The 27,208-nt window shown below is 42.5% G+C and overlaps 1 protein-coding gene and 1 long non-coding RNA gene across 5 annotated transcripts in view; both read right to left on the bottom strand.

Annotated features, from left to right (window-relative positions):
* PALLD (palladin, cytoskeletal associated protein) overlaps positions 1-27,208 on the bottom strand; it is a 420,168-nt gene that overhangs the window by 162,203 nt on the left and 230,757 nt on the right. The gene's annotated exons all lie outside the window — the stretch shown is intronic.
* Positions 22,648-24,445, bottom strand: LOC114815529. Its single transcript, XR_003763316.2, has 2 exons — positions 24,387-24,445; positions 22,648-23,004 (listed from the first exon to the last, which is right to left on the bottom strand). It is a non-coding gene; the product is annotated as an uncharacterized LOC114815529 (long non-coding RNA).

Genomic DNA, 27,208 nt, shown 5'->3' on the forward strand with positions numbered 1-27,208 from the left:
TCATTCATTCAATTGTATTTATTGAGCACTTACTGTGTGCACAGCACCATACAAAGCATTTGGAATGGACAATTTGGCAACAGATAGAGAAAATCCCTGCCCAACAATGGGCTCACAGTCCAAAAGATGGGAGGAACCCATGGTAAAAAGATCTGCAGGTGATTAGCCACTTTATGATGACAATAATAATAATAATTATTATTATTGTGGTATTAGTTGAGCACTTACTGTGTGCTAAGCACTGAACTAAATGTAGGAGAGGATTCAATCAGGTAAGACACAGTCCGTGTCTCACAGACTAAACAGGAGGGAATAGAATTTAATCCCCATTTTACAGATGAGGAAACTGAAGTTCAGATAAATTAAATGACTTGCCCAAGGTCTCACAGCAGGCAAGTGGTGGAGTCAGGATTAGAACCCAGGTTCTCTGCCTCCCAGGCCCGTGCACTGCTTCCGTAGGACTTTTTTGTTTAATACTTTTATATCTCGGGAGAATTAAGATCTAATAAAGGGAACTAGAACACTTTCTTGACTGATCTCCAATTTAAGATACTCTGAGAAGAGGTAAGGAATTAAGACATGTACAAATCTGTGGGGGATGAGGAGAAAATAATAGTAAAAAACGCTTTTAAAACCCTTTTAATTTACTGTTCATGGTCCCAAGTTTCCTTAGGAGGCTTTTTTTCTCCTTGTCGGTTAAAAAATTCATTTGTACTAACCTCAAAAAAAGCTGGGTTTAATGTTTCTCAGTCTGTTTCCAAGCAGACAAAAATACCAACAAATGCATGTCCACAGGGAGAGATTTATAGTTCACCAAGCTGGTATGATTCATGCTGAAGAGCTTAAGCGCCTCAGACAGCGTGATGTGCCCTCCGAATGCAATATATGGTATTCACATACCAAGGTTATTGGGATTTTCTGAGTATTGTGACGCGCTACAGGGTCACTGTTGTGAAAGCTGGGTCACTGAAGTGATTACATCACTTTAAACATGATTTTGCTTGCAAGGCGCAATGAAAAGGCAAGAGGGAGGTGGCCACTTATGACCGACAAGCTCGTAAATGCTTTAGAGATACTGGAGAAGTAGCCAAAGGCAGACATAAAACAACTTCTCTTGCGCATGAAAATTGTTAGACTAGGCAAGACTAAGGAATTGAGCTACAGACTCCCTAGGCTCCCTCAGTTCTATAATAATGTTGGTGTTTGTTAAGCACTTACTATGTGCAGAGCACTGTTCTAAGCGCTGGGGTAGATACAGGGTAATCAAGTTGTCCCACGGGAGGCTCACAGTCTTCATCCCCATTTTACAGATGAGGGAACTGAGGCCTAGAGAAGTTAAGTGACTTGCCCACAGTCACACAGCTGTTCTATGTATAACATAGGAGTATAACAGTACTTGGCACATAGTGAGCGCTTAACAAATGCCATCAATATTATAACATGGAGTGTGATATCAGAATAGGAAGCCAGATTCAAGTGGGAAATATGGACTTTTGGTTCCTAACCCTAGATCGGCCATTAATTTGTAGCAAATCTCATTCTCTTCATTGGAGGGGGAGGCGTGCAAAGTGTTATCATACCTAAAATTCAAATCCCCATAATGATTACACTATTACTCCTGTGTAAAACTTTCCATGTAATCAATGAAGGATTAGTTTTTAATGGTACTTTTTAAGCCCTGACTATGTGACAGACACGGTACCCAATTTGCTTGTATTCCCCCCCAGTGCTCAGTACAGTGCCTGGAACATAGTAAGTGCTTAATAAATACTATTATTGTTATTATTATTATACAAAGCGCTGGGGAAGATACACAAGATAATCAGGTTGGACACAATCCCTGTCCCACATGGGGTTCAAAGTCTAAGTAGGAGGAAAAAGGATTTAATTCCCATTATTACAGGTGAAGTAATTGAGAAACAGAAAAACTAAGTGACTTCCTCAAGATCACGCAGTAGACAAGTGGTGTGGTTGGGATTAGAATCTAGGTCCTCTGATTTCCAGGTCCAGGCTTTTTCCACTAGGCCATGTTGTTTCCCAATAGTTACACTCCTATAATATTTAGTCAAGCTGATTACTGAAAGGCATATACTGGATCAACGAAAAACTCTGCCTATCATCTTCTTATCCAAGTTTTTCCTTTCCCGGTTGAAACAGAGCAAACCAGTTTTAAATGAGAATAGCACTGCTTTGTCTGAGACACTGAGCCCCATTTTGGTGAAGAATCCTGAATTGTGATTCTATCTAAATCCACCCAACTGTTTCTCTTATGACTGTTCCCTTATGAAAGCCAACACCATATAATGAGTTTAAGAGGCATCGGAATGGAAAAATAAGTGTCAGCATAATTTAGTCCCATTTGGAAAGCCACAAACGTGATCTTATCAAAGCCTTCAGCTGCAAGAAGCTATGAGTGACTTTATTGTGTTGGAGCCGGTGAGACATGTTAGAGTTCGTAATCGGTTCATGAAGTTTAGATTCACATGAGCCTAACAGAGCGCTGAAATATGAGGCATCTCAATGCAACCTAGCAAAGGAAAGTTGAGTCAGGGTGAGGAAGGCCAGATGCAATCATACAAACCAACACTTTCCGTCCAAAGCACTTACCGAGAGCCCCAAAGTAGACTGCCATTTTGAATCCATTGGCTACATTATAACAGCAAACAGTAGGACACGTGTTCAGTAAGTGAAGTGAGGGAATTGCTTGAGAAGGACTATTAGGATGCCCAGTAGAGCAAGAGAAAACTGAAGTTCAGGGTCCAAAGGGCATACGCGAAGGTTGATGAGTTAAGGGAAATGAGAAAGGCAGGAGAGTGGTACTGGAATCAATCCATCAGTGGTATTTACTGAGTGCCTACCACGTGCAGAGCACTGATCTAAGCGCTTGGGAGACTACAATACAACAGAATTATCAGAGCTGTGTCCCTGCCTATAACGAGTTTACAGTCTAGAGGATGAGCTTACTGGGAAGCAGCATGGCTCAGTGGAAAGAGCCCCAACTTGGGAGTCAGAGATCCTGGGTTCGAATTCCGGCTCCTCCACTTGTCAGCTGTGTGACTGTGGGCAAGTCACTTAACTTCTCTGGCCCTAAGATCCCTCATCTGTAAAATGGGGATTAACTGTGAGCCTCACGTGGGACAACCTGATTACCCTGTATCTACCTCAGCGCTTAGAACAGTGCTCTGCACATACTAAGCGCTTAACAAATACCAGCATTATTATTATTATTATTAGGATATGAAATACTAGTAACTGTGATATATGTGAAGTGTTCAGGATTTGTCAGCTACTGAAGCAAGCCCAGTACTAAGTGCTGGGTTAGATATAAGATAATCGGTTGGACGCAGTCCTTATCCCACATGGGGTTCAGTCTTTAATCCCCATTTTACAGATGAGGAAACTGAGGCATAGAGGTTAAGTCACTTGCCCAAGGTCACAAAGCAGACAAGTGGCGGAGCCAGGATTGATAATAATGATAATAATATTGTTGGTATTTGTTAAGCTCTTACTTTGTGCAGAGCACTGTTCTAAGCACTGGGGTAGACACAGGGTAATCAGGTGGTTCCACGAGAGGCTCACAGTCTTAACCCCCCTTTTACAGATGAGGTAACTGAGGCCCAGAGAAGTTAAGTGACTTGCCCACATTCACACAGCTGACAGGCGGCAGAGCTGGGATTCGTACCCATGACCTCTGACTTCCAAGCTCGTGCTCTTTCCACTGAGCCATGCTGCTTCTCTACCCAGGTCCTCTGACTCCCAGGCCTGTGCTCCTTCCACGCTCCTTCTCACACACTTACATACTGCTAGTTTATAAACATGGATTCGGAAAGAAATCTGCACTACTAAACTAGGCCAAGTTTACACTGACTGCAACTTAAAATACCCTCTGACATGAGCGACGAGGAATAGTAGTAATAGGGTTTATTAAGTACTTACTGTGTATACTGCATTAGGCACTTAGGGAACATACCGAAGAAGAAAAAGACACAATCCCCTCTCTTGAACAAGCAATTCAGGTCGTTTCAGGCAAAAGGAGTATTTTCGGGCCTTCATTAACTCTCACTTGCTACGCTTCACCAGTGAGCTGTTTCCCTCAAGTCAGTGTGCTTACTGTGCCTTGTTCTTGTCTCTCCCACCCCCATCTCTTGCTCACACCCTCCCTTCACATCCTACAGACCCTTTTCCTCCCCCATCTTCAGAGCCTTTTCTAAAATTGCATCTCCTCCAGGAAGCCTTCCCTGACTAATTTTTCATCTCCCCACCCTAACACTTAGTACTGTGCCAGGCACACAGTAAGCACTTAATGGATACCTTTAAATATTTTTTTAAAAAGTTCCCTTAATGTTTATTTTCATGGAAGGATGGGGAAGGGGAGAGAATAGTCTTCCGTGGCCAGAACAGGACCACAGGGCCTTATCCCTACCAAACAAACTTGTCAGGGAAATCTCCACAGACAACTGATCTTGGATCCAACCAGCAGAATGATCCCAGCGTCCTGCTCATTGCGGCACTCAAAAATGAGATTTTGCAGAAGTGGTCTCAAGCTAGACAATGACTTTTCTTTCAAAATCAAAGGAAAAATTTATCTTTTTTCCCTTCACTTATTAGTTTCCCCATTCATGCTCCCAGTGGCCTGCTCCAGACCCCTAAGCACCTTCTTGAATTTAAGAGAATTTTTAAGTGTTGATATAAGAAATAGCTTGCTTTTTTAAAATAACCCTACTATTTCCACATGCTAAATGGTCTGTGTAATGTCTTGTCATAATGTCATACTCTAAAGAGGAATGAATCTTGATTTCCACTCCAGCTAGCACAGGAGAAAAACACTAAAGCATCTTTCCTAAACTTAGACAAAGATAATGACTGTGGTCTGCAAACATTCAAGAAAGATGAAATGATTATTCTGTTGAAAAAACCCTTGTGTTACTCTGTTTTTGGCTAGGGTTTTTTTTTCCAAAGAACTTGTAAAAGAGCATCCTTTTTAACCGGGAAAGGGTTTAGATTTAAGAGGTCTCAAAGAGAACAAAACTCATAAAGGCCAAATTTTGGGCCAAGATAAATGAAGATACAAAAAATTTCAATAACACATGATTCCAAGAAGCTGCATATGTTTAGGGAATTAGTTGGTGCCCAGGCACAAAAAAAGGACCGTTTACATGGCTCAGGATTTTGCAATTTAGGAGGTTTGAAGAGACTGGCCTCAGATCGTTTTAATAATCAAGTGATCACTAAATTTGAAATAAAAACTGTCAATCCACTTTTACCTAAAAGAGACTTCTTTGCCATCAAATATGTTTATAACCAAACTCCACTTCGTGTTTTTATCTCCAAAATCAGCCTCTGCCAAGACCTTACTTTGACTGTGAAACAGGGACAGTTCTGACCCAATCTACCCTATCATATTTTTACCCTAGCACTTAGTACAGTGTTTGGCATATTTTAAGGGCTTTACAAATATCCACAATCATGATTGTTATTATTTTTCTTTATTTACATTTTCCTGAGGATCAGGGAAACACATACCTTGATTTTAAAGTGTTAGATTCCTGAGCTATCAATAGCCAGCCTGCTTTAGTGACTTAAGCATTCACATTTTTAGAGGAAGTAGAATGGTCTAGTGGAAAGAGCAGGGGCCTGAGAGTCAGAAGATGTGTATTCTAATCCTGGCCCCAACACTTACCTGCAGTGACCTTAGGCAAGTCACTTAACTTCCCTGTGTCTCAGTTCACATCTGCAAAATGGGGAATCAATATCTTGCTCCCTTCTACTTGGACTGTGAGCCCAATATGGGACCTGATTATCTTTTAATTATCTCAGCACATAAATAGCTCTTAAATACCAAATCATCATGCACATAAATAGCTCTTAAATACCAAATCATTATTATTGTTATTATTATTAAGAGAGTTCTGATTTATAGAGGCCACTGGGTGATTTATACACAATAAAATTAAACTCCACGAGTCAGGTATCAAAAGCAAATGTCTAGTCTGAAAACATCGAGAGAATTAGACATTAAGGAGCAGTTAATCAAATGGTGGACACTTAAACCACAGTGAACAGCTATCAAATGGTGGACACTTACCACAGTGAACAGCTAAGAAAATAACTCTAACCTCAGTCACAAAAAGCAGATATATGAAACGGACTCTTTGAAGATAAAAACCCCTGGCATCCACACAACTTTTGTTTTTCCAGTATGCTACACCCAACTTGGTGCTGGCCAAACACACCTACTCTCCCTAAAACAAAACTCAGCCATATATGCCTAACATTTTTCACATGGAATTACTCTAAAATGAAAATGAACTGGATCTCCAGAAAGGAGGATGAAATGAAGCTATTTGTTCTGTTCATGAAAATTGTTGTAAAATCTGTATATTTGGCAATAGTTTGGGATAGTGTAGTGGTGCAGTAGGGATTTCAGGTGTTGATCCACTCTTACGTTCCAATGCTAACACAGTGGAAGTTGTCCGAAACATTCAACAGAATCCTCAGGGTGCTATTCAAGAAAATGCGCTCATTTTAAATATCCTTTTTGCCTATAGGAAATGGCCAACTTTCTCATTTTATTGACAAAATATAACTTTACAAGACACACAAATTTCTCCACATAAACCTCAAGTGTCCCCCTCTCCCTTGCCTGTCCTCCTGGTCTTCTAGAATCTCTAAAACTGGTGGACTTTAATGAAATAAAAGGTAAAAGTACTCTTATGCCTTGCTCTCCTTTGTATTTAAAGATGACACAGTGCATTTATGCCCTTGGATAGTCAAACTGTATTGGACATTAGCCAACATTTTCAAAATCTGTTCTAAACACTTAGCATTTTCCCAGAAGTCAGTTGGGCTGGTACTGTTAAAAGAGGTTTAAAATGACATCCACTTCATATTGTTGTCAAAAAGCTCTCTGATGTGCAATTTTTAAATCAAAGAACTTAGATCTCTAAAAAAGTTGTTCTATTAAAACCACAGTTTTCTTAATCTGATGCATGGCTTGGGTAACCCACTCAATCAACAGTATTTGTTGAGCACCTCCTGGGTGCAGAGCATTGCAATAAGCAATATGGACAATATAATCAAGTTAGTACACATAATAATAATAACAGTGGTGGTATTTGTTAAGCGCTTACTATATGCCAAGCACTGTCTAAGTGCTGGGGTAGATACAAGGTAATTAGTTGTCCCATTTGGGGTTTACAGTTTTAATTCCCATTTTTCAGATGAGGTAACTGAGGCACAGAGAAGTTAGGTGGTTTGCCCAAGGTCGCACAGCAGACAAGCGATGGAGCCAGGATTAGAACCCATGTCCTCTGACTTCCATGCCCGTGCTCTTTCCACTAAGCCAAGCTGCTTCAGGAGTTTACAGTCCAATGCCAGAGAAAGCCAGTATTTTCCTCTTTCCACTCTATCAATTGCATTTATTGAGTCCTTGTTGTGTGCAGATCACTGTAAGAAGTGTTTGGGAGAGAACAATAGAATAAAATAACTAATACATTCCCTGCCCACAACAAACTTTTACACTATGGAAAGCCTTCTTTAGAGTCTTTCATAGTTTGTCGATGTCTTTTTTAAAGAAATGGTATTTGTTAAAGTGCTTACTATGTGCCAGGCACTGTACTAAGCACTGGGGTAGATACAAGCTAATCAGATAGGACACAGTCCATGTCCCACATGGGGCTCACAATCTTACATATTTTCTGTCATATTACAGAAAAGTGACTTGCCTGTGCTCACACAGCAGATAAGGGGCAGAGCTGGAATTAGAAGCCAGATCCTCTGACTCCCAGGCCTGAGAGACACAGCACTAAGCACAGCACTAAAGCCTGCTGCTTCCCACTAGCCCACAAGGGAAACAACGTGGCCTCATGGCAAGACCATGGTTTTGGGAGACAGAGGAGTCTAATCCCGGCTCTGCCACTGGTCTGCTGTGTGACCTTGAGCAAGTCACTTCACTTCTCTGGGCCTCAGTTCCCTATCTACAAAATGGGGATTAAGACTGTGAGCCCCACGTGGAACAAATTGATTAGCTTGTATCTACCCCAGGGTTTAGAACAGCGCTTGGCCCAAAGTAAGCACTTAACAAATATCATAATCATTATTATGCCTTGTTACTTTCCTATGTGAGTCTTCAGAGCTTTTTACAGCTTCATTTAGGTTCAGCCTGAGGCCAGACTGGCTCTGAAGGATGGAATGGGAAACCCCTGGCATAAAGGCTTGACAGCAGAGTGGAGGTGGGGGAGGAGGGAGGGGACTTACCAGAGCCATGAAGGAGTCACCAGCTCCTCCCCCTTGGCTGCAAACTCAGCCCACTTGGATATTGCCTAAGTGCTTAGTACAGTGCTTTGCAGTCAGTAAGCGCTCAATAAATATGATTGAATGAAAGAATCCTGCCTGCTGGGAGTTTCCAGCTATCCTGGTGGGCCAGTTTCAAGATTACACTACTCACATGGATTTTTAGAGGAGAGCACACACTGGTTCAGTTTGTTCCTTTTCAGTAAGATCGGTTCTCTGGCACACATCAGGAAAATTTGTTTGGAAAAGGATCTGATGTACACACTCTGTCTTGCTCTGTGCAAGGAGAGCAAATCCAAGAGAGGTCTGTCACTAACACCTGGGTAATAATCCCAGCCCCGCCACTTTGTCTGCTGAGAGAATTTGGGCAAGTTACAACTTTTCTGTGCCTCAGTTACCTCATCTCTAAAATGGGGATTAATACTGTGGGTCCCACATGGAACATGGATTGTGTCCAACCTGATTAGCTTGTATCTACCCCAGGACTTAACATAGTGCTTGGCACATAGTAAGTGCTTAACAAATACTAAAACAAAAAACCCCAAAGAAACCCAAGCATTCCTTTCATATTTGGGTCCATATTTTTGTTGACTTTTCTCAAAGATTGATTGCCCTTTGGCAAAGTTTGCTAGGGTAATAGAATTGAGTTTGGGATCGTCTTCAATGACTTTGGCAGATCAAAGAGTTTCTGGGTGATTAAGCTCTACAGTCTTCCAATCAATCAATCCATCATATTTACTGAGTAAGCACTTGGAAGAGTACCATATAACAGAATTGGTAGACGAGTTCCCTACCCACGAGCTTACAGTCTAGAGTGGGAGGCAGACATTAATGTAAATAAGTTACGGATATGTACATAAGTGCTGAGGGGGTGAGGGAGCAAATCAGGGCGATACAGATACAGATGGGTGTGGGAGAAGAGGAAATGAGGGCTTAGTCTGGGGAGGCCTCTTAGAGTTGTGGTTTTGATAAGTCTTTGAAGGGAAAGTGATCTTCTGTCCGATATGAAGAGGGAGGTCTTTTCAGGCCAGAGACAGGATGTGGGCGAGGAGTCGGTGATGAGGCAGATGAGATCGAGGTACAGTGAGTAGGTTGGCATTAGGAGCAAAGTGTGCCTGCTGGGTTGCAGTAGGAAATCAGGGAGGTAAAGTAGGAGGGGACAAGGTGATTGAATGCTTTAAAGCCTATGAAAGAGTTTCTGTTTGATACGGAGGTGGATTGACAATGCCTGGAGGTTCTTGAGAAGTGGGGAAATATGAACTGAATGGTTTTTATAGAAAAATGATCCAGGCAGCAGATTGAATCATGGATTGAAGTGAGGCTAATGCAGTAATCAAGGCAGGATACGTGCTTGGATTAGCATGGTCAGCCTTCTCAGTCTAGGCTTCAAAGCTCTCCATCACCTTGCCCCTTCCTACCTCTCCTCCCTTCTCTCTTTCTACCACCCACCCCGCACGCTCTGCTCCTCTGCCGCCCACCTCCTCACCGTCCCTCGGTCTCGCCTATCCCGCCGTCGACCCCTGAGTCACGTCCTCCCGCGGTCCTGGAACGCCCTCCCTCCTCATCTCCGCCAAACTGATTCTCTTTCCCTCTTCAAAACCCTACTTAAAACTCACCTCCTCCAAGAGGCCTTCCCAGACTGAGCTCCTCTTCTCCCTCTACTCCCTCTGCCACCCCCCCTTTACCTCTCCGCAGCTAAACCCTCTTTTCCCCCTTTCCCTCTGCTCCTCCCCCTCTCCCTTCCCATCCCCTCAGCACTGTACTCGTCCACTCAACTGTATATATTTTCATTACCCTATTTATTTTGTTAATGAATTGTACATCGCCTTGATTCTATTTAGTTGCCATTGTTTTTACGAGATGTCCTTCCCCTTGACTGTATTTATTGCCATTGTTCTCGTCTGTCCGTCTCCCCCAATTAGACTGTAAGCCCGTCAAATGGCAGGGACTGTCTCTATCTGTTGCCGACTTGTTCATCCCAAGCGCTTAGTACAGTGCTCTGCACATAGTAAGCGCTCAATAAATACTATTGAATGAATGAATGAATGGTAACCATTTGTCTGGAAAGGCAAAGGAGTTCAATGATATTATGAAGGTTGAACTGACAGAATGTGGTGACAGACTGAAAATGTGGACTGAATGAGAGAGATGAGTTGAGGATAATGCTAAGATTATGGGCTTGTGAGGGAGGATGGTGGTGCTGTCTACAGTAATGGGAAAGTCAGGAGGGGGACAAGGTTTGGGTGGGGAGATGAAGAATTCTATATTGGACAAGTTACATTTGAGATGTCAGTGGGACATTCAAGTAGAGATGCCCTGAAGGCAGGAGGAAATATGAGATTGCAAAGAAGCAGAAAGATCAGGTGGGAGATGTAGATTTGGGAATCATCTATTTAGAGATAGTAGTTGAAGTCATGGGAGCAAATGAATTCTCCAACGCAGTGGTGTAAGTGGAGAATAGAAAAGGACCCAGAACTGGACCTTGAGGTACTCACACCGTTAGGGGGTAGGATGCAGCATGGGCTAGTAACAAGGGCCTGGGAGTCAGAGGATGTGGGTTTTAATGATGGTTCTGCCACTTGCCGGCCATATGACCTCATGCAAGTCATTTCAATTTTCTATGCCTCAGGTTCCTCAACTGCAAAATGTGGATTCAATATCTCTTCTCCCTCCCACTCAAATTGAGCACCCCATGTGGGACAGGTACTCTAACCAGCCTAACATGCACCTACCCCAGCACTTAGAAAAGTGCTTGACACATAGAAGTGCTTAACAAATATCATTAAAAACGGGCAGAGGAGCTTATGAAAACAACTGAGAATGAGCAGCCTCTTGAGAATCCATCCCCACCACCTTTGCCTCCAACCCCATTCCTTCACACTTATCAAAACACTTACCCCCTTCCTTCTTCCCTCCCTGACCACCATCTTCAACTGTTCACTCTCCAACATGCTTTCAAACATGTTCATATATCCCCCATCCTGTAAAAACTTTCCCTTGACCTCATGGCTCCCTCCAGTTACCGTCCCTTCTCCCTCCTACCATTCCTCATCAAATTCCTCGAGCAAGTCTTCTATACCCATTGCCTCCAATTCCTCTCCACCATTTCTCTCCTCGACCCCCTCCAATATGGCCTTCACCCACTTCACTCCACCAAAACTACCCTCTCAAAAGTCACCAGTGATCTCCTTCTTGCTAAATCCAATGGCTGCTACTCCAACCTGATCCTCCTCAATCTCTCAACTGCCTTTGGCACTGTAGACCACTCCCTTCTCCTGGAAACATTATCCAACCTTGGCTTCAATGACACTGAACTCTCTGGTTTTCTTCCTTCTGCTCTCAGAATGTTGCAGTTTCATTTTTAATTTCCAAAATCTCAATGTGTCAATTTGCAGCAAAACAAGATGCTTTGGGCAGGGAGCTGGGATAGTCTTAAAGTCCAGTGCTCATGCAACCAGCTCTTTGTTTTAATCTATCTCATTCCCTAATCAGTGATCTCAGCCCAAAGGAGAAAATAGATTACATTTCCATGCTCAGAATTTGTGTTGAGCTTATGAAGACAGTTGTTGTTATTATTTATTTCTTGAGTGCTTTACTATGTGCCAAGCACTGTTCTCAGTGCTGGGGTTATCAGGCTAGACACCAGCCCTGTTCATTCATTTACTCATTAGCATTTATCGAGCCTCTATAATGGCAGAACTATGTCTAAACAGTACAGTGTCCTTCCCCCATGCTGAAGTCCCACCAAACGGAACTTCATTCAGTTGTATTTATTGAGTGCTTACTTTGCAGAGCACTGTACTGAGTGTTCAGGAGAGTACGGCATAACAATAAACAGACACATTCCCCCCACAACTAGCTTACAGTCCCTTTCCTTTGGCAGAAAGGGAGCTGTTAATGAACAGATCCAAAGTCTCTTTACCTCTCGCGGACAAATCCAAATCTGGTCTTTAGGTCCCGGGTATTCACCAGGGTCTCTTAATTCTCCTTTTGTCCACCGGTCTCTCGTGCTTGGACATTATTAGTGCTCCCTTGTCCTGGTGTCCACTTGCCCCTCCCCTTCCCCAGAAAGCTCCAGGGCTTCTCCTCTCTCTCCACCCAGTAGGATCCTGGTAAAGGAAAGGGGTACCTCACTCTGCTACCCACTACTTTCTTTTCATTGGCCACCTCAGTGTGACTTAGAGCTGACTAGAGTTGAAGTAATTGATCATGGTGCCCAAGAAGACTGTGGTGGTGCAGGTGAGAGTGGAGAGAGCTCATCAAGCTTAAATCAGGAGGAGCTGCTAGGCTGATCTCCTAGTCCCCTGGGGATTCTCACATCTTAAAAATCCCTTTAAAATGTTAGGGGTCCTTTGGTGTGGCTTCCACAACAAGTCAATAAAGAGGTGTTAACTGCACCATTGTAACAAAACCAGCCAGGTCAGAATGGCTGCTTCATATGCTGCTTTTCAGGCCCAGAACCAACCTCTTGCCAGAGCTTCCTGGTTATTTAAAAAAAAAAAATCCTGGATGCTCACTCTTGGGAATCAAATGCGTGTGAAGAATTTACTCAGATCTTCCTATGCTCTTACGTGATGACAGCCCCCACTACAGCTGTAGTATTTCACAGACAATACTTACTTTGGTTTCTGGCAGACCTCAGGGTTTGGAGAAGCTACATTGGCTATTAGGAAGTCAGCAGGGATGATCCCAATTATGAAATGGATTATAGAGATCAAGATTATAAATGCTTTTATCAGAGGATCTTTCAGACTCAGATGGAGGGAAAAAAGAACCCCTCCCCTCAGCCAGAGAAAGCTGGTGAATGCCAGAAAAGGGGAAGAGAGGAAGTGTAGGAATGGGAGTGGGAGAGTGTCTGTGGGCAGAGGTGGGGCTCTGCCCATAGCCCATTATTTCCTGACTGTAGTCTAGTAATGATAAGGCTGGACTGTGCGAACAAATCTGTTGGATCACAGACAACATTTTCTGGGCCTACGTTTAGCAGTGGAATATTAAGGCCATATCTAATTCAGCTCTTCTCTCCTCAGACGTTGCCCTTAGGGTTTCCTCACCTGTTGCTGTGGGAGGCTGGGACTCCCCTCAAAAGCGAGATAAGTTTTTTGGGTGTGAGAAAAACTGCTCTTTCAGGTGCAACCCAATTTCCACTACTAACAGAGAGACTGGATCGTCAGATGTAGGGGCAGGGGGAAGGGAACCAGAAAACTCAAGTTGAAAATCTAGGAGAGGGGAAGGTCAAATATGGAAGGGAGAGAAAAATACCTACTTCCTCAACCCTTTCCAGACTGCTGAATAAAATGAACTGGTGATAAAACACTTGTCTAACAAGCTGTAAATGGGCATTAATATGTAACAAGTTGGGTAGGCATTGTAGGGCGGGAGGAATTTTAGCAATTTGGAAGAAAAAAAAACACTTACTGTACTATTCTAAGTATATCCAGTGACATGGAACCTCAGGTCATGACCATACATGACTTTTTCTGACCAGCAATACTTAACAGGTACTTTAAAAGGTTCAAAAGCATTTCAGACAAGCACAGAAAACTTATCTTCAGTCCCTGGAATGTGAATTTTTTTTCCTGTTCTCTTCATCTTCATCTTCTTTTCTTTCACCTGTACTAAAGAACTAAATGTAAAGCTGCTTGAATGTTACTATATGTAAAAGTGTTTATATGTATATTATTTTTAAAAGTAAACAATCAACAAATGTATAGTATTTACTGTAAGCTCACTGTGGGCAGGGAATATCACTGTTTATTGGTGTAGCATCACAAGCACTTAGTACAGTGCTCTGCACACAGTGAGCACTCAATAAGTATAATTGAATGAATTTACTGAGTGACTAGTGTGTGCAGAACACTGTAATCGATCAATGGTATTTACTGAGCAATTGGGATTTATTGAGTGCTTGCTGTGTACAGTGCTTGGGACAGTACAAGACAGAATTGGAGTTGCTTGCCTACAAGGAGCATCCTTAAATGCTTGGGAGGGTACAACAAGGAAGCAGAATCCTTGCCTTCAAGGAGTTTACAATCTAGTGGGAGACAAGGCAGATGGAAAGAAAAAATACTATTTTGACTAACCCCGCCCTCCGGCCTTCCCACTCTTTATACTGCTCTCTCTCCAGTGCAAGAAGGTAAATCTATTGTATAATTGAAACTCACCTTCTCTCCCCATTCAACAGATAAAGAAAATTAAAGAATGGAGTAAGTAAAACTGGGGGAAAAAAATGAAGGCTTTTGCTCTTCTAGGCTGTAAGCCTGTTGTGTGCTGGGAACGTGTCTGTTATATTTTTATATTGTACTCTCCCAATAATAATGATGGTATTTGTTAAGTGCTTACTATGTGCCAAGTACTGTTCTAAGTGCTGGGGTAGATACAAGATAATCAGGCTGTCCCACGTGGTGCTCACAGTCTTAATCCCCATTTTACAGATGAGGTCACTGAGGCACAGAGAAGTTATATGACTTGCCCCAAATCACACAGCTGATAAATGGCAGAGCCGGGATTATTACCCACAACCTCTGACTCCCAAACCTGTGCTCTTTCCACTAAACACTTAATACAGTGCTCTGCACACAGTAAGCACTCAGGAAATATCACAGATTGACTGACTCCTCGAAATTTAACTGCTCTGTGAAATAAGGCTCTCAATAGTACATATTTGTTAAGTGTCTACTATGTGCAAAGCCCTGGACAAGGAACCTAGAAACTAAAGAGACTATCCCTGTTCTCTAGAAGCTTTACTATCTAATGGGAAGACAGGCTATCAAATTATTTACAAATAGTGGGAGGAGGAAGATGAGCAATACCCAGAATCTATAAAGATGAAAGAATAAATATCTGGATGCATAATTGAAAATATACAGCTAAGCGCTGAAGATGGGTACAAATGCTTCACATTTATTTAACAAGCTGAAATCGGGTGTTAATACCTGATACTGTAGAGAGGTAAGAAATATAGGAATTTGGAGGAAAAAAGGTACCACTGTGCTATCCTAAGTCGTAAGGGTTGGCTGTCAAAGTTGATGTGATTTGAAGTGATGGGAAATGAATCATATGAAGGCTCTTACCCCAGTCAGTCAGCCAGTCATACTTATTGAGCACTTACTGTTTGCCGAGTACTGTACTAAGTGCTTGGGAGAATACAATATAGTAACGTAACAAGATAGTCCACAGGAGTAGACTTTCTCATGAAGTATATTGAAATAGAATTAATAAGACTCTATGAGTAGTCCTATGATTTTGTTAAGGAGGAATTTTGGAACACGGAGAAGACAAAGTTTCCACTCTTAGGCAGTTTGCAATGTAAAGAGCAAATAGAAAAAAATGACAGGATGTGAGAAACGAAAAATAGGCTTGTTGAACTGAAAATGACAAAAATCACAGGAAAGCAATGTAGTTTTCAAACTTCTAAACAGTATTAAAAAACAGGAGGGAAAAAATGAAAAAAATAAGCATTTCTCTGCCTTTTGGGTTGCACCTTAATGTTTCCAAGTACAAATTAAAGCTGAATGCAAGTTTTAGCCACTTTGGAAGGTTAAGTTCTCTCTTAAAAATGCCAGTTAAATTTTAAAAATCCATAATGCATCCTCACAGCTGGCCTCCTTTTATTAGCAAACTTCTTGGACCTCAGAAAATCTGAACGAGTTTGAAGAAAAAGAACAAACGAGCCGGAGGAAACTATTGGTTAGCGCGATTGTCTTCCTGTAGTTTTTGATGCTTTTCAAAGGCTTTTAATTAGATCCACTGGAAGTTGGCTTCCTTTGTTCCTGCTGAGGAAGGAAAAGACTCCTGGGAGGGATGGTCCCAGTTTAATGAACTAAGTCCTCTCTGCACGCCTCAGTGGGGCTTTTCCACACAAAGTGGCTCCCTCAGAGCAACTGGGCTGGCATTTGTTGGTTTGCTGGACCCTGCCACAGAGAGGAAAGACAGAAAACAAACACTGCCAGCAACACCAACTGGTCAGACCAGTGGGGCCAGGTGGTAGTCATTCCCAATTTCTGTTTTCCTCTCCCAGTCACTGCTGCTCTAGCAAAGTAAAAATGAAATCATTTGAGGAAAAGAAGCAAGCCTACATCGGTGCTAATCTGGAAGTGGTCAAATCCCCAATTTTCCTTATTTATGCAATACTTGTAACAAATACAAAACTGCAGGAGATGCGAGGGATCACACTGCAAGTATCCAACTGCAAGCAAGCAAGCTTTCTCCAGGCAAGAACAAATAAAACCAGCCCCAAATAAACAAGAGCAGCCAGTGGAAGTACCTAGTCGGCATCCTCCCTGAGACCTTTATTTGCAGGAAGAGGAGGGGTTGTGGTCCCCCACTTCTCAACAGCTTCGACAGTTTAACTGGAAGGGGAAAGGCCTGAATGAATTTAGCTACAGCCCTTGGAATTGAGGGCAGCTGGTGAACTCTAATGAGTAACTGAACAATGCCTTGACTTCTTTCCCCGGTTACAATCAGGTCTGGATTTAGAGGGAGGGAACATAGATGATTAAACAGGTGTCACCTGTGAGGGGGTAGAGGGTTCAAATCAATTCAATTTTTTAAACCGGAAATTAGCAGCTCTAAGGAATCTCCAGATACTTTCTACCTGGAATTGGGCATGGGAGGGGAATGGTAACTCTTTACCATTGGAATTGGGGATGGTGGGGGGAGAGGGAATTTGGGGGAGAAGTGGATAAGAGGCATTTTAAATGAGAAAGCAAATGCACCTATCACTATAGTTTCTTGGACATTGGCTGGGAAGTGGTGGATGGGGGTGGTGAGAGAAGGGACAAAGGAGGAAGAGGAAAAAGGGTCTCTTCAAATGAGAAAACTAATCTACTCACCATCCTAGTTTCCTGGCCTTTGGAAATGGCTGGACCAGCAGAACGTACCCGCTTTAAGCTGGCCGTGGGTTAGCTATCGGACTCCGCCGGGAATGAATCAGTATTACCGGGATGAAACACCCACAAGCTGGCTTGAACTAGCCGCCACTGAGACTCCCTCCCTTCTGGGACCTGGGAGGCTGGTAGCCAGGGATGGTAGATTTGGTAAGACGAAGGACCCGAACAGATCTGTCTGAGATGTGCCCAGCAGACCTTCTCAGGGCAATGTGGGATGCAGGGCAAGGACAACTGGCATTTGATTTTTGAGAGCTGGGGAAGCCAAAAATTAAGATTCTAGAACATGGTACTAACACCCACTTGGCAAGCAATAGCTTTACCAGTTGAAGCCCTCTTCAATTTTTTTTTAATATGGCATTTATTAAGTGCTTCCTAAGTGCCAGGCACTCCACCAAGTGCTGGGATAAATCCAAGCTAATGAGGTTGGACACAACTCATGTCCCCACATGGGGCTCACAGTCAATACTCATTTTACAGATGAGGTAACTGAGGCACAGAGAAGTTAAGTGACTTGTCCAAAGTCACACAGCAGACAAGTGGCAGAGTTGGGATTAGAACCCAGGTCCTTCTGACTCCCAGGCCCCTGCTCTATCCACTAGGCCACCCTGCTACCCTGTATTTCATTCGAGACAGTATCAACAATGTATTTTGAGCTTGAGGTAAGTGCAGAGCTGTGTAGTAGGTGCTTGGGGAAACTATAAGAGATGATGCAGAAGTCTTTTTTTTTTCACTTTGGTGAAAGACAACTGCACCAAAATTTTTGCTCCAGGACAGTCCATTTGTTTCAGGAAAGAAGGGTTAGGAAGGGAAAGGGGTGGGGAGAGGAAGCAGAGGGTTAGTGGAAAGGAAATAGTAAAAAGACAAGGTGCTGGAAGAGAAGAATCCCTTGACCTGGGATTTGTCTTAATCTATCATAAGTGAATTACTATGGAAAGAGCTGCTTTGAAGAGACACTTTAAAAAAAAAAGTCATTCAACACCAGGGAAAAGCATCAAAAATAAAGGGATGGAAAATGGGTTAAACGAACTAAGGTGCTTTTTTCAGGAGAAGAGAAGGCTGAGGAGTAATTTTCAGTTAGCTTTCCTTAGTTAGTTAGCCTCTCCTTTATCCTCCCCCTTCTTTAGGTCCACTAGATGTTAACTGTCTTCTCTTTCAAAATGCTTCTGAAATCCCACTTTTCCCAGGTGCTTAGGACAATGCTCTGCCTACAGTAAGTGCTTAGTAAAAGCTCTTTCAACTCATTTTCTTCTCCCCAGATCATATGTATGGCCATCCATAGTGGGCATTTTTGCAACCATTTACATTCTCTACTATTTAAGCATTTTTATTAATTTATCCATCTTTCCAATTTATTTTCATAACCAGTAACATTTCTCTTCCTTGGCAGGGAATAGTTGACCAGTTCTGTTGTAACTCTTCCAAATGCTTTGTATAGTGCTTTGTTCACAGTAAATGGGCAAATATGATTGATTAACTAGTAGACTTTGAATCTGTCCATCCAGACCTCATCTGCCTAGGATGATTTAGTCATTCACTTGCTTTGAGGTAGAGTACCATAGTCTCTCAAAGCTCCCTCCATATTGTAGTTCTAGAACCAGGAAAAAACATAATAATAATAATAGTAGTATTAACTGCTTACTATATGCCAAGCACTGAACTAAGCATTGGGGTAGATACAAAATATCAGGTCCCACATGGAGCTCAGAGTCTAAGTAGAGGAGAGAACTGACATTGAATCCCTATTTTGCAAATCAGGGAACTGAGGCACATATATATTCAGCAGCTTGCTTTTTACAGATGATGCAGAAAAACTGTATATAAGCTATATCATAAAGGAAAAAATAACTTATAAAAAGGATTACTTAATATCCCCACCATTTTAATTGTATCATCCCAAATAATAATAATAATAATAATAATAATAATGATGTTGGTATTTGTTAAGCGCTTACTATGTGCCGAGCACTGTTCTAAGCGCTGGGGTAGATGCAGGGGAATCAGGTTGTCCCACTGGGGGCTCACAATCTTAATCCCCATTTTACAGATGAGGTAACTGAGGCACCGAGAAGTTAAGTGACTTGCCCAAGGTCACACAGCTGACAAGTGGCCGAGCAGGGATTCGAACCCATGACATCTGACTCCAAAGCCCATGCTCTTTCCACTGAGCCACGCTAAATAGCTCTCTCAAGAAGAGCAGAGTGGTTAGAGCATAGGCCTGGGAGTCAGAAGGACCTGTGTTCTATTCCTGGATTTACCACTTATCTGCTGTGTGACCTTGGTCAAGTCCCTTAACTTCTCTGGGCCTCAGTTACCTCATCTGTGAAATGGGGATTAAGACTGTGAGCCCCAAGGACGGTGTCTAACCTGATTAACTTGTATCTACCCCAGTACTTAGAACAGTGCTTGGCACATAGTAAGTGCTTAACAACTACTATTATTATTATTATTGAGGCCTGAAATTTTTTGTAGACACAATGATGATGGTCTATGTGAAGTGACTATTAGAAATAAATAAAATAGAAAATAAATTCCACAATGGCAACCATAGAGACTAGTGCTCTGAGTCAAAGAACTAAAAATGGAGAACTGTAAGGCTGTTATCCTGAATTAAATACTTTAAAACTGTAACACTGCCAATATTTCTCTTCTGCCATCCTCCCACTTTTATGACTCATGTCTCACCAGGAAGAAATGTGCATTTCTTGGAAATCTTTACTCCTCCACCCCAAAACCCCCAAATCTCAGAAAGGGCTACACAGTAATGTTTTGGTTTTCCCCTTCGGACATAGATCATGAAGAGACCTGCGTACTAGATATACAACCTGCATCTCCATTCTTCAAAACTCCGATTGCTAAAACTCCAACTGGTAAAGGCTTTTGTTCTAAGAAACTTGAAACTTGGGGAATAGGGCTATAACCCTTTGGTCTGAGATCATGGGATTTCCTGGAGGGACACTAGTATAAAGTCAACTAAAATATCAAAGGAAACTGCTGATACTGATTGAACCCGGATGCTGTAGGAGGTTTGAAAGGAAGTACAAAACCCAGCTTCTACTCTTGAAGGATATAAGGTCAGGGTTGAGGAGGGGAAAGAGATATAGCAAACAAAAATATATATGCTTCTGCCCATTGTGCTTACACAAATAAATATATACAACTGAACACCATGTACAAGGATTAACAGCTAGAAGCACCATGGTCTAGTTGCAAGAGCAAGGGGTTGGGAGTCAGAGGATGTGGGTTCTAATTCCAACTCTGCCACCTGTCTGCTCTGTGGCCTTGTGCAAGTCACTTCACTTCTCAGGGACTCAGTTACCTCATCTGTAAAATGGGGGAATAACATTGTGAGCTTATGGGGACAGGGACTCTGTCCAACCTGATTACCTGTATCTTACTCTATAGCTTAGAATAGTGCTTGGCACATAGCACATATCAAATAATTATTAATTATTAAAGATATGCACATAAGCAAAAGGGGGAGGAAAATAGACCAAGGACAGAATGGGTAGATTTTCTGGTATCAGGAATCCACAGAAGGCCTAACTGTTTTATGCAAGGTTAATTCATTCATTCGTATTTATTGAGAGCTTACTGTGTGCAGAGCACCATACTAAGCGTTTGGTATATAACTCTGGAAAATAAATCTGGAGGGTTCACAGAGAAGCATTCTGGAAAGGGGTGGGATGAAATCACGTAGAGAGGGCAGGGAAAGGAAGTGAGTCTTAGGCAGGTATGGAAAGCAAAACAACACTTTATACATTGTTGAAGCCCGCCAAAATAGCGCTACAGGCAGAGGGGTCTTGGGAGCCAAAATGGCAGCCTTACCAGCTTTGAGTGGGGACACCAGTAATGGGGTAGCTCTTTGTGAGCAGAAACTGCGAGAATATTGGGAAAGCAAAAGGCAGAATCAAAACCGGGTTGGGAACCTCAAAAAGCAGTGAAACAGTACAGCAAAGGACAATCTCTTTGTGGGACCGAAGAGGAAGGGACTGTTAGTCGGATTTGGTCTTTCAATCAATCAATTAATCAATGGTATTTACTGAGTGCTTACTATGTGTACAGCACTGTGCTAAGAGCTTCAGACAGTCAACTACTTAGATTCATTCAGACACGGTAGTGCTGTCTTCAAATTTTCAGGACAGTTCTAAATTAATTTTAGAGAGAACTTGAGGTGGGAAATGGCATTTTAGAAACTCAGTGGTGGGAAAGAATCAGCAAGTATTGACTGGAGGGGAGCATTTTAGATGGAACACTTGATATTAACCTCATTCCTGGCTCCACAGCATTATAAATAGTTATATTTGTCTATCATCATATTCTCCCATTTTCCCCACTTGTAATTTATTTTAAAGTCTTTCTCCCTTTAGACTGTAAACTCCTTGTGGGCAGGGATCATATCTACCAACTCTGTTGTACTGTACTCCCTCAAGTGCTCAGTACGATGCTTTGGACACAGTAAGGGCTCAAATACAGTGAAGAGATTGACATGAGAGGAGTGAAGTGTGTGGATGGAAACGTGAGCTTCAATCTGGATGGAGTTCTGGAACCTTTGGTTGGCAGAAAGACAATCTCTGGTTCAAGTCTATGAAACTCTACTCTGCCTTCTCAGTGATCTGCTTGCTGCAGCTGGGACAATTTGGCATCTAAACCAGCCAAGTCCCTTTATGTGAGCTGACTCTGTGCTCCAGAGACAGGGAAAATCGAACAGGGAACTGAGCAGGTTGTCTCTCTCCTTTTCCCATTTGGAAATCTTTGCCTTAGATCTGTTAAACTGTGCGCTTCTTGAGGGCAGGGATCATCCCCTCTAACTCTACTGTACTCTCGGGAGCCCCTAGTACAGTGCTCTTCACAAACTGGAGTTCAATAAATACCACTGATCGATCGGTGGATTAGTCATTTGGGCTCCTGTGCATTTCTGAGAACCAGAGCAAGCTAACAGAAAATACACCTCATCTTCCAGTCATTTTCAGCATTTCTTTTTTATAAGACAGAAGTCTACTATTTTATCAGACATTTTATACCTCCCCCCCCCCCCCCCCCCCCGCCACCATAAGGAAGGAACACTTTCTAGGCAGTGGATTTCTTGACTGGTTCAGAAACCAGAAGTCCTGTATTGCAGGCCTGAAGATAAACAAGAATAGTTTTCTGGATTGTCACTATTCTACTTGGGATTTCTTCCATTTTTGGTCTTCGAGAAATATATTCGCAGCTACAGATCGGCTCAGAGCTATCTGCCGCCCTGCTCTGCTGAAACGGAGCTGTCCAGAGGAATAGATCATCCAACTGAGGAGAAAACATTTTTTTTTTCCAAAGTGGGGTGAAGTTGATCAAGGTCACATTATACTTAACATTCTTCTCTATTAAATAAAGGTCACTTCCTTTGAGATACTATTTTCGGTAAACTGATTTGTGTGATTCTACAAGATTGATGCTAATTAAACAGCACGGCAAAATGGAAAACAGATGGCACGGAAAAAGTTCAAGAGACTTTAATGGCATTTGGCCTGTTTTCTTAAGCTCATTTTCAGTTACTGTTCTCGTCCTTTTTACTTAAATTCATGAGTTGTTAGAAAGGGATGATTTACACCCACTGCACATAGCTGGCAGTGGAAAAGCCACTTGGAGCAGTGCACGGTCCAGACGGGGCCGCCCAGAGTTTAAGGCTGAAGCCCCCGATCAGTCTTTTTTTTTCCCCTAGGCTTTCAAATTAATATTGTTTTCCATTTTTCAAATTCATTTTCCACCTGATCCTTCCTGCCTTTATAGCTGTAATCTTATGTCCTTTTTTTCCCCTGGAGTTCAGTAGGCCACAGTCTTGAAACACCTGTTGAAGAGACAATGAAACTTTTACCTTCGCTGCCTTCAACAGAGAACGAAGAACCCCGGGGCAAGCTAGAGGTTTCAGCTAAGGCAGCCAGAAAGGTGCCTAAAATGTTGTATGATATAGAGATAACTCCAAAATTGTATCTCTCTTTCGATAGAGATTTTGTTGGTGGGAGAGACTTTTTTTAAAAAATTTTTCATTTTTTTGTGATGGAAGAGGATAGAGAAGAAAAGGAAATATGAAAAGGAAAGGAGTATTGAGACTTTTTTTTCTTATTTGGCAATTGTTCCGAGATGCAGCAAGATGCTTATTAAATCAAAGGGGATGAGAGAGGGTGGCTTTACAAAAAATAATTTAAAAGGAAAGAGAGGATAAGAAGCAAAAGTGAGATAAAAATGAATTATGGACATTCCCCTTCTCTCTTTTCTGTCACTGCTGGGTCACCCATGCACTCAGTCCTTACCCTCAAGGACTTAAATATTCTTCCCTACAGCACTTCGGTACATATCTTTAAACTGGGTTGCTTTTCCCTACTTTGAATTTATTTTTGCGTCTGCCCGTTCACACACACAGTCTTAGAGGTAGGGAGAGTAGATACCTTCTCCCTGTTTTATGGATGAGGTAAATAAGGTACAGAGAGGTTAAGTGACTTGCCCAAAGTCACACAGCAAGTCAGTGACTGAGGTAGTTGAGAACCCAGGTCTCCTGACACCCAGGCCTAGGTTCTTTCCAACAGTCTACAATGTCTCTTATGAGAAGATACTGTAACTTGGGAGAGGATGTGTTACTGCATTTTCCTTCTCTTCCATATAGACTCAAAATATCCCTGCTGTTTCCAAAGCAAACACTTTGAACCCAATAAGACAAATCCTGATTTCATACATATGTGGGGCATGGTACATGTTAATCTGAAACTAAAATTCAATAAATATAATCTGAACTTGAGTACTAAGACCTCTGAGGTAGGAAGGTGTCAAAAACTCCAAAATCTTCAATGGGGAATATTTCTTCAAATAATAGAGAGGGTCTTTTGTTCACTGGCTTGATTGTGGGAAGAGAGGCACAGCCTAGCATTCTTCAGGGCTTGACCTCCCTCAGGGCTCTCTGACTGAATTCAATACCAACCTCTCCCAGAAACTATGTTTCCATTATGCAGATAGGGCAGTTGGGACTTTGGTGGTAAAGGGAACTACCCGTGAAAGTCTTTCCCACCTTAATCTGGGAAAGTTAAGCAATAAAGGAAACCAATCCAAACCATCAAGTACTTCAGATTGTCCTCTGTTTTCATGCAACCTTTACTCCCAGTTCTCGAGTTCCTGCCTAAAGAACTGGGCTGAGTAGTCTATTGATGGGACCCATTAAGGAAGTTCAGAGATTCTTACATTCATTTGGAAAGCTTCCACAGTCTCCCTGGTAGGTCACTGAGTTCATGTTGTGTCTTGTCAGGGCATAGAACATAATACAGGAAAAGGAATTTGGAACAACAAAGAAATCCAAACTCTGTCCAAGAGAAAACTTACAAAGACAAGTTTTCTGGATCAATTCCTTGCCACATACAAATGACAGATGCAAAAGGCAGCAACCATGAAAAAAAATAGTAAAGTAATAATAATAATAATAATGTTGGTATTTGTTAAGCGCTTACTATGTGCCGAGCCCTGTTCTAAGCGCTGGGGTAGACATAGGGGAATCAGGTTGTCCCACGTGGGGCTCACAGTCTTAATCCCCATTTTACAGATGAGGGAACTGAGGCGCAGAGAAGTGAAGTGACTTGCCCACAGTCACACAGCCGACAAGTGGCAGAGCTGGGATTCGAACTCATGAGCCCTGACTACAAAGCCCATGCTCTTTCCACTGAGCCACGCTGCTTCTCTATGTACTTACTATGTGCCAAGTACTATGTGCTTACTATGTACTATGTACTATGTACTAGTACCAAGTACTATGTATTTACTATGTGCCAAAGTACTTACTATGTGCCAAGCACTGTTGTAACCACTGGGGTAGATACAGGTTAATCAGGTTAGACACAGTCCCTGTCCCACATGGGGCTCATACGTCCAACCTCTGGCCTGGAATGTCTTTCCTCCTCAAATCCGCCAATCACACTTCCCCCTTTCAAAGCCCTACTGAAGGTACACCTCCTCCAGGAGGCCTTCCCAGACTGTCCCCCTTTTTCCTCAGCTCCCCAACTTGCTCCCTTTGCTCTACCCTCCCCTCCCTGCACTTGTGTATATATGCACATATTTAGAGTTCTATTTATTTATACTGTCTGTTTATAGTGTCTATTTATTTATACTGATGTTATTGGTGCCCGTTTACTTGTTTTGATGTTTGTCTCCCCCTTTCTAGAGTGTAAGCCCATTGTGTGCAGGGATTGTCTCTCTTTGTTGCTGAATTGTATTTTCCAAGCACTTAGTGTACAATGCTCTGCATACAGTAAGTGCTCAGTAAGTACGACTGAATGAATGAATAATCCCCATTTTACATATGAGGTAACTGAGGCCCAAAGAATTTAAGTGACATGCCAAGGTCACACAGCAGATATATGACAGAGGCAGAATTAGAACCCAGGTTCTTCTGACCCTCCGGCCTGTGATCTATCCATTAAGCCTCTGCAGAGGTGATGTGGGGAAGATTTGAGAGTGGTCAGATCCTATCTATGCTTGGAGTCCTCCCAGGGATGGTCAGAAGGGCTTCATTCATTCATTCATTCATTCATTCATTCATTCATTCATTCATATTTATTGAGCGCTTACTATGTGCAGAGAACTGTACTAAGCGCTTGGAATGTACAATTCGGCACCAGATAGAGACAATCTTTGTCCATTGACGGGCTTACAGTCTAATCTGGGGAGACAGACAAAAACAATAGCAATAAATAGAATCAAGGGGATGTACATCTCATTAACAAAATACATAGGCTTCAGAGTTGTTGCTTTCTGTCATGGAGGCAAAGAAGGGCTATGGATGTGTCAGCTCCGTTGGAAGTCCCTGGACCTTGTTATCCTGGGGAAAAAAGAGGGAAGCCAAGGCTGGGGAATTAGGGGAGGGGGAGAGTCTCTGGGAAATTCAGTAGAGTATGACCTCAATGGCCAATCAATGGTATGCATTGAGTGTTTACTGTATGCAGAGCACCATACTAAGTACTTGGGAGAGTTTAATATAACGGACTTCTCTCCTCAAGAACCTCCAGTGGTTGGTTCCCCATCCACCTCCACATCAAACAGAAACTCCTTATCATTGGCTTTAAAAAAGTCAATTTGCCCCCTCCTTCCTTACCTCTCTGATTTCCTATGAACACCAACCTACTTATTGATCCTTGATCTTGTCTATCTCACTGCTGAGCCCTTGTCTACATCCTTCCTCTGCCTTGGGACTCCCTCCCCCTCCACCACTTTCCTCATTTTTATTCATTCAATCATGTTTATTGAGCACTTACTGTGTGCAGAGCACTGTACTAAGCACTTGGGAGAGTACAATAGAAAAATAAACAGACACATTCCCTGCCCACAACGAGCTTTAGAGTCTTATAATAATAATTATTATGGTATTTGTTAAGTGCTTACTATGTGCCAAGCTCCGTTCTATGCGTTGGGGTAGATACAAGTTAATCAGGTTGTCCCACGTGGGGCTCTTAGTCTTAATTCCCATTTTGCAGATGAGGGAACTGAGAAGTGAACTGGCTTGCCCAAGGTCACACAGCAGGTAAGTAGCAGAGCTGGGATTAATAATAATAATGATGATAGTAATGATAATGTTGGTATTCGTTAAGTGCTTACTATGTGCAGAGCACTGTTCTAAGTGCTGGGGTAGATACAGGGTAATCAGGTTGTCTCTCATGAGGCTCAAAGTCTTAATCCCCATTTTACAGATGAGGTAACTGAGGCACAGAGAAGTTAAGTAACTTGCCCACAGTCACACAGGTGACAAGTGGCGGAACTGGGATTCGAACCCATGACCTCTGACTCCCAAGCCTGTGCTCTTGCCACTGAGCCACGCTGCTTCTCTAGAAGCAGGGATTAGAAGCAGGGCCTCCGATTCCCAGACCTGTGCTCTTTTCACTAGGCGTGCTGTTTCCTTTCTTTATTAGGGTTGGAAGTGGGTTCTCTGGGTAACTGATGGCTGTGCTCAGCCGCAGCTTTAACTGACTCTCTCCGGTTGCTGTACTCTTCTTCTGCCTACACTTGGTGCTCCAGACTTC

This window comes from Ornithorhynchus anatinus, chromosome 12 (genome assembly GCF_004115215.2).
Source record: "Ornithorhynchus anatinus isolate Pmale09 chromosome 12, mOrnAna1.pri.v4, whole genome shotgun sequence".
Classification (NCBI taxonomy): domain Eukaryota; kingdom Metazoa; phylum Chordata; class Mammalia; order Monotremata; family Ornithorhynchidae; genus Ornithorhynchus; species Ornithorhynchus anatinus.